The sequence below is a fragment of the Musca autumnalis genome, unplaced genomic scaffold (assembly GCF_047663935.1).
Source record: "Musca autumnalis isolate F117 unplaced genomic scaffold, ASM4766393v1 scaffold_2, whole genome shotgun sequence".
In the NCBI taxonomy this organism is placed as follows: Eukaryota; Metazoa; Arthropoda; class Insecta; order Diptera; family Muscidae; genus Musca; species Musca autumnalis.
This window is the reverse complement of record NW_027411755.1, coordinates 55,444,194-55,453,330: the sequence shown is the minus strand read 5'-3', so window position 1 is coordinate 55,453,330 and position 9,137 is coordinate 55,444,194.

Below are 9,137 nucleotides of genomic sequence, written 5' to 3'. Positions count from 1 at the left end.
ATTTCGCATATTTTTGCATATATGATATATTTTGATTGGAATTTAATTAGAAGCCAAAAATATGCAAATTTTACAAAAATAGGTGTTGCATAAAATTCCGCTGTCTACATATCATTGAGCTGATATTAATCGAAAGCTTTCTAATCTTGATATAAGACGTTTTTCTATCATTTTTTAGGAACAGTCAAGTTTTTTTTCAAAATTTTTACGTACTGTCTCAGAAAACCACGACTTAACAAAAAACTGGCCAACATAAAAATAACACTGCAATAAATTCCTTGCAAAACCAATAAAGGCTACATTCCATAAGAATATTTTTCTATAAGAATGTTTCATATCCGAAAAAAATATGTGACAAAACCCTTCAAAACAACGAAAATCAGTCGAAATCACAATGTGGACCTATACCGACAATTGTCTGAAGAAATACGTTTACCCCTATTGAAGAATAAATACCAAGTTTCAGTTAATTCCATTGGCTAACGCAAATAAAAAATCTATTAAAATACAGAAATTGGGGGAACACATATGAAGGTTCACGTCTACGGATAGCCCCCAATATAATGGTACCGCCACACAGTGGTCGCTGCCATTGGCCAAAATTAAAGTCTAATTTTTGGTACCAAATGTATTCATATCTACTACAAACATGTTAAATTTCTCTAAAATAAATTTGTTATGGATTACTTCTTACTGTACTCTTTGAGAATGGCACCAAAAAAGAGAAAATGTAACAGGTTGGATTTCTAGGTGAATTCAGTGCAAAAGTTAGGTGCAAGTAAAATATCAATATCAAACTAAATCAAATCTATATTGACCAAACTTATTTCGAATATTGAAAAAGTTTTAATTATGTTCCCCCTCTTTCCCCCTAACGAAATTTTTTTAAAAGATCAGTAGTAGTCTAAGGATTATATTTTTCAAACTTTCAGCTGCATCTTTCCGCATCTTTGGAACTGGTTCCCAAAATACTAAGGGTACATTTCAGGGTGTTTTTGTCATTTTTTCAAATGTGCAGGTGATACATTTCAGCTTTTTAAATATATAGAAGAGCATTGTGAGGTTCAGTTATATGAAGGATATGTTAAAATGTGGTCCTCAATGTAAAATTTGAAAAATTGGCCTTCGCCTTAATAAGGCAAAAATAAAATAAAAAAAAAGAATTCATCCATTTTGATTGATTATTACGGCTAGAACCCTAAAAATACCGAATATTTGGCGGTACATATTTATGGGGACAAAATCAAAGGGTGGACCTATATTAATCGACAATTTTGTAGGGGTAGCCTACATCGGGGGCCACCGTGGTGCAATGGTTAGCACGTCCGCCTTGCACTCAGAAGGTCTGCGGTTCGAATCCCAGGCCAAGCAACATCAAATTTTCAACGGTGGCAAAATTCCCCCTCAGTAATGCCGGCGACATTTCCTGAGTATTTAAGCCATGAAAAACTTCTCTAAAACGTGGTGTCGTAAGACACGCCGTTCGGACTCGGCAATAAAAAGTAGGTCCCATATCATTGAGCCAATATGAATCGGCGTGCACTCATTGATATGAGAGAAGTCTCCCTTGTCCCTTCAGGGATGTTGTGTGAACATATGTATGTAGCCTACATCCACGAAAGATTAAGTGGCATTTCGGCCATTTCGATATAATAACTTATATGAAACCCTCAAAATTTCGAAAATGGGGCGGTACAATTACATGGGGACCCTATCAAAACGTGGACCCAGTTCAACAAAATTTTGCTAGAAGGTTTTCTAACACTAGGGAATACCGATAGCCAAATTTTAGCCAATTTCACTGAAAGATGTGGTCAAGACCCCCAAAATGCCTGAAATCGGGGGTGCCGTTCTATGGGGGCTATACCTAACCTTGGACCTATATTGAATTTTTTTTGCTTCTTTTTATTTGTGTTGCTAAACTAGCCTTTACTGAAATTGTTGTATTGTTATCTGCTCAAGAAGTATTTTTGGCCGCTCTTCCCATACAAGTTCGACCACAGCGCGCCAGATTTCAGGTATTTTGAAATTTTTACCGACGTTTTCGGTCCGAATTGGATGTAATTTGACATTTAGATGTGTCAGTGGTCAAAAAGTTTATCCACCAAAAATTCTGGACATAGATTCATGTTATGGAATATCACCCATATAACGGTATTGCCTGCTTTCAGCTATTTTAAGATTATATCTACGTTTGGATGCCGAATTGGATGCAATTTGACATTCAGTGTTCACTTTCATCAATACATTTCTCCTCCAAAAATTCTGGACGTAGGACCACATTGTGGAATAATTCACATATAACGGTACCGTCCGAAATCAGATATTTTGCAGATTTTGTCGATATTTTAGGCCTAGAAAACACTGTGCAACATTTTTAAGGTAATCTTGTGCAAACAATTCGAAATGAAGATTTTTTGAAAGTACAGACCCAAACGACAAGAAACCCTAGTTTGGTTTTGTTGTGTCAGATCCAGCTTGGATTTTATGGCCCCATCTAAACATGGTTAAATATTGAGTTTTTAAAGAAATTCGGGGATATATCCCTGAAACCAATGCAAATCTTCTTCTGATTTCTAAAGCAAATTTGTAGATAAGGGCAAGAATAAAATATTTCGAGAAACAATAAACTCGAAAAACAACATTTATTGCTTCAAATTTCAAAATATATGAAAAAAGTACACAATTTTTATACATTTCGCACCGTATCTCCAAAACTACTAAATATTCCCTGGAGTGTAATACACAACTCTTCAGAACATGTCATTGTTGTAAAATGCCTCCATATCGTTGTTTTCAGTACATTTTTCAACGACGATTTAATAAAAATGTCAATAATGTAGTGAAATCCGAAAAAAATGTTGGAGTGAACTGTGTCTGAAATATGTGTTGTAAAAGATATGATGATGACCAGAATTTCCTCAATTATGTAACATTTTTTATTATTTTATAGATTTTGATGCCCTAGATGGAGTTTTTCTTATGTGTTTTTTCAAAAGATAAGTTCTCCTAGTTTAGGGCTACATTATTGCTACAGACAGCAAGGCCAAATTCCTATTCGTTTCTGAGATAAAGGCCTGATAAATGCAAAAAAAGTGTAGATTTAGCCCGGTTTAGATGAGGCCATAAAATCTAAACTGGATCTGACAGGACAAAACCCTACTAGGGTTTTTATAGTCTAAATATGTACTTTCAAAAAATGCGTACTAGAAGTTGTTTGCATTTTCAGTGTTGCATAGTGAAATCAAAAACTAATTTTCTAAAAAGTGTCCGACTTGACATGCAATTCCCCATATAGGGAATACGACGAATATCTTTAATGTTTTACAAACGGAATGACATAGGTAATATTGTCGTACCTTTCATATACGAATATGTTGGATTGTGTAATAAAACGCAAGCAATTCTCGACTACACCTTAATATATTTTGAATATAGCTGGGGTAACTTGAATTATTAAAATTTATTTTTGATTCATCGATTCTGGTGGTGGTTGCGGTTAAATTCATGTTTTAATAAAGTGCAGTGTTGTTGGTGATCCCTCAGGCGTATGACGAATGTGGAGGCACAATTTAATTATCATACGCCCCACTATGTCGCCAGTTCATATTAACTGTGGCCAAAAATAGAAGGAGTTATCGTAGGTGCATCAATTTTGGTACACGTACTTACTCGTATTGTTGACTTGCAATCTCGAGGGCAAAAAACTGGGATGTTAGGTCCATGTTATGATATAGCCCCCATATAAGGGTACCTCCCGATTTTCGGCATTTTGAAAGTTTTAGTCACAATAACCAATCGAAATGATTGAAATGTTGGTGTATATATAGCCCCCATATAACGGTACCTTCCTATTTTCGGTATTTTGAAGATTTTAGCCTCATTATCACACCGAAATTTCTGAAAATTGGCTGTTGAGTCTTCGTTGGTGGTATATAACTCTCCGCCTGAAATCTGTCAAAGTAGGTCCTCGCCTTCATATAGCCCCCATGGAACCGTACCTACCGGTTTTCGGTATTTTAAAGGTTGCGCCTCCAATATCCTTCCGAAATGTCTGAAATTTGGTGGTCATATTTTTTGTGGGCTTATTGAATACATCGAACTGTTGTCTTCAAAAATGAGAATTTTTCTTTAAAAACGTTTTTTGATCGATTAGTGGTCAAAAACGGCAATTTTTTGTTAAAAAATCTAATGTTGATTTAGCTGTTCACCATTTTTTTTTTTTAAATTATACTTTTAATAGTCTATCGTCCAAAAGCAAGATTATTAGGTATTTTATAATCCCACAAAAATATATCATGATGGGTCCAGTCGTTTTCGAGCTTTAGTATACACCGCAAAACATTTATATAACAAGTGAGAAAAGGCTATAGTCGGTACGTGGCCGACTATGTGATACCCTACACCACTACCTCTGTGAATAATCTTTTCACTCGAAAACATTTCTTTTATGGAGATACGAAAGTTTTCACCTATCTGGCTTTTATACCAAATGACTTAAGGCAAACTGAACCAAAATAATTAATATTTAATTTTATATTTGACTACTGTCGACATCACCAACATCAATAGGCTTCTATATCTGTGAGAAAATTTCGTTATGATCCGATCAAAATTCCGACCTGTAGTGTGATTGCAGAAAAAGTGGAAAAAAGGGATGCATTAACGACTATTGCGATATCTCTATTATTTGACTACCTACGCTAACCTAATTTGCATAATTTCAAAGATGGGATCTTCTACTTTCTTAGTCAGGCTTTGCTTTTGGAAAGTCCCCAGCCAAAGCCGTGATATTATCCGACCATCACCAAAATCATTAGGCTTCTTCCCCTCCGGGACCCCCATCAACACCCAAAATTTCGTAACGATCCGATCAAAGTTGCGACCTGTAGCGTGATTACAAGGTTTAGGTGGACAGACGGACACATATAGCCAGATCGACTCAGCTCGTCGAGACATTCATATATATATATATATATATATATATATATATATATATATATATATATATATATATATATATATATATATCGTCACCATAAATGCCGGAAGACGTAACCGACATGAAAATCAATATTCGTTTTTTGGTGGAATCAGATACATAAAGCTAAAATACATGCTCTGGCAAAATTTCAAGCATCTACATTTAAAATTCACGATCCTATACAAGAAATGCCAAAAGACGTAACAACATACTGTAATTTTCATAAAACACAAAAGGCGTAACCCTCACTATTTTAAAATGAAACATCAGTAGTGTTCAATGTATTCTTTGATTTTTCCAGAAAATATTATGCCAAAATTAGGGTTTATTGCGCTGATTATGAAAATGTATAATTTTCATGTGGAGCGGATCCGCTTATCCGATTATTTGACCCGAAAGTCCAGATTCAAAAACCGGGTTAGACCCGGTTCTACTGAACCGATTACTACAAAATGAATATCGTATGAAAGCTTATGGAAGTAACTATCACATGGTGGGTTACTTTAACAGTTTTGACTCTTACCCCCAGTTTTTGTAAAAATTTTTATTCTTCTCACACGAACTGTCAAATTTGGTAGATCGATTTACTCGCTTTAGCGCAAATGTAGAGCGCTAATTTTTAAATGAGGAATCCTTAACGATCTATGGAACGGGTATACTAAAAATTAGATGTGTATGTCATCTGGGGGCTGAGCTATGAATGCCTAAATTATTACGAATATAGACGAACGAACAAAAATATGTTACAAAAACTGGGGGTTAATCGGCTTATTTCTCCATATGTTTAATTTGACTCTAAGGTGACGATATCTCAAAAATGGTGGCTACTTTCAAAAATCACAAACACCATTCTTGTAGTTAATTTTTAAATCAACAACTTCATTTTGTAAAGGCGGGTCGCTTCGAAATTGCTCATTTTTCCAAGAGGAAGAACGAACGGAAATACTCAAAATTTCTGACAGCAAAACGTACGTAACGAGAATGTTGAGACGTTGATACGAAAACGTGCATATGCTCAAAATTCACGTCGTTCCAATACAAAGAAATTTTCTGTATTATTTTACTTAGACAAAAAACAGGAGTTCCTACAGTCAATAAACTGCGAGAATTGGCTTATGATCCTAGTGGTATAATCTGTTTTAAAACTGATATCAAAAACGACTACCAGATTCTACCATAGAGAAGTTCCACAAATTTTGAAGCAGTGCATCCTCCATCCTACTTTTTGACGAAATTCCTTATGAGAATTAAACGTTTCATTTAAATTATTACAGATCACTTAATTTATATTAACTACATTTTGTCGATAAATTGACATAAATACAACAATAAATATAATATTCTAGATCTGATGATTTAAATATAGCCTAATACAATTGAACTTATAAATAATTATAGAGATGTTATACTTTTAAATAATTATAAATAATTATAGTAATGTTCACCTAATTGTGGTCCATTGAAATATCACCGTTAAGACTGGAAATTGAACCCAACACCGTCAGATTGTTAGTTTAAAGTTCGCTTAGCCGCGTAGGCCAATAAACTAATTCTAATTTAATTATAATTTTTCATTTATACTACTTTCTTCAAATGTATACTCAATAAATTGTGGGTTACGTCGTTTGGCATTTCAGAAAAATACAATACCAAAAGACGTAACCCACACAGCTTCTAACATTCTGGAAAAAAAATTAATTTTTTTCCAAAAATATATTTCTTCTCTGTCTTAAAACACGATACTAAAAATTTTCGATATTTTATAACACCGTTTTCATTTTATAATGTTTTTTGTTTCTCCTGTAAAGTTTTATTTTTGTGGGTTACGTCTTCCGGCATTTATGGTGACGATATATATATATATATATATTTATGTATGTCCAGGGGCAATATTAAAGACGGTAAAATAATTCCACTTTGACCCCGTTTTTAAAATTATTTAGACCTGACTTAAGCATATTACTCGAAAATCGGTCTTTTCCTCAAGCAATATTACGTCTGCAATGAATTTTGTACATACCGATTAAATCAAGTACTTCATAAAAGCTGCGGCAATTTCGAAGCACTGTTCTCAAAATTTTCGCAACATAAAACGCAAAAAGGGTTGCCACCACTTTGCTTAATTTTTAATCGAATCCAACAATCAATTGATCCGCGTCTCTTTCGTATTAATCCATTCATTTACCAAATCATTTACCCAAATGTGCCTAAAAAGGGTAAACAAAGTGTTTGGTCAAAATATAAAAAGAAAACTGTGGTGATAAAATAAAACATATATGACAAAGTAAAGAACCATGTCAAAGGAAGTATGGACTTTCCCCCGAAAATAAAATAGCGTTGTGATTAGGGTACCAAGGACTACCTATGCCAATTTTTAACATTAAAAATTTCGTTGACCAGGTAAAATGGCTGGGCAAATCTATGCTTCCTGACATAATGACCCAAAAGCTCAAAAAACTATACGTTTAAAAGCAAAACGTCTGTTTCACACCATAACTATAGAAAGGACAATGGTCTTTATCTATTTATTTAAGAATCTTCTAATAAAAAGTTCAATACTTTTGCGGTCTAATGCTAAGTTTACATTTACGAAATCCACTCGATTTCAACTGTCAATTCCATAGCACAAACGTCAAATGAAATCTCATCTGGATTTCATTTGACGTTTAACCTATGGATTTGACAGTTGAAAACGAGTGGATTTCGTAAATGTAAACAAAGCACAATGCGATTAAAGCCTATCGTTTTCAACAATTTAAGAGTGGAAGAATAGAAGACGACACATGTTGTCTTCTATAGAATGGATGACGACTCATGTTGTCTTCTATAGGATAGAAGACGACTCATGTTGTCTTCTATAGAATGAAAGACGACACATGTTGTCTTCTATAGAATGGAAGACGACAGATGTTGTCTTCTATAGAATGGAAGACGTCTCATGTTTTCTTCTCTAGAATAGAAGACGACAGATGTTGCCTTCCATAGAATAGAAGACGACACATGTTGTCTTCCATAGAAAAAAAGAAGACACATGTTGTGTTTTACAGAATAGAAGACGACACATGTGGTCTTCATAGAATAGAAGGCGACACATGTTGTCTTCTATGGAATAGAAGACGACATATGCTGTCTTCTATAGAGTAGAAATCGACACATGTTGTCTTCTATAGAATGGAAGACGACATATGTTGTTTTCTACAGAATAGAATACGGCATCTGTTGTCTTCTATAAAATAGAAGACGACACAGGTTATCTTCTATGGAATAGAAGACGACATATGTTGTCTTCTATAAAATAGAAGACGACACATGTTGTCTTCTGTAGAATGGAAGACGACATATGTTGTTTTCTACAGAATAGAATGCGGCATATGTTGTCTTCTATAGAATAGAAGACGACACATGTTTCTTCTATAGGATAGAAGATAACACATGTTGTAGAATAGAAGACGACACATGTTGTCTTCTATAGAATAGAAGACGACATATGTTGTTTTCTACAGAATAGAATACGGCATATGTTGTCTTCTATAGAATAGAAGACGACACACGTTTCTTCTATAGAATAGAAGATAACACATGTTGTCTTCTATAGAATAGAAGACGACACATGTGGTCTTCATAGAATAGAATAGAATAGAATAGAATAGAATAGAATAGGGACCTTACGTAGTGCATAAGGTGCTGCCGAAGGATAGGTATGTGGTTAGAGATATAGAAAACTGCCAAATTACACAAATCCCCTATGACGGGGTTATAGAGGCATGCAACATGAGATTGTGGAAAAAAGTTGACCCAGACCCAGGGACCCAGGGCTGCTCTACCTTGTAATGTATATAGTAGTTAAAATGTATATAACTTTAGGTTAAGTAGTCTAAGTATGTAGTTACCAGATTAAAATAAGTTACTTTTACTATAATTTAATTACACTGGAGTGACCGAGGCGGTCACTACCGTCAGGTTGGACGAGATGTAGTAGAATGAACAGAGTTAATGTGAATAAATACTTACCAGTGGTGTATAGAACCACAAAAACAACCCTGTATGAAAACACAACTATGTATGAAAACACAACTATGTATGAAAACACAACTATGTATTGAAATAGATTTAAGTAATCGATTGAAAAGAAAGACGCAATAAAGAAAAAGCC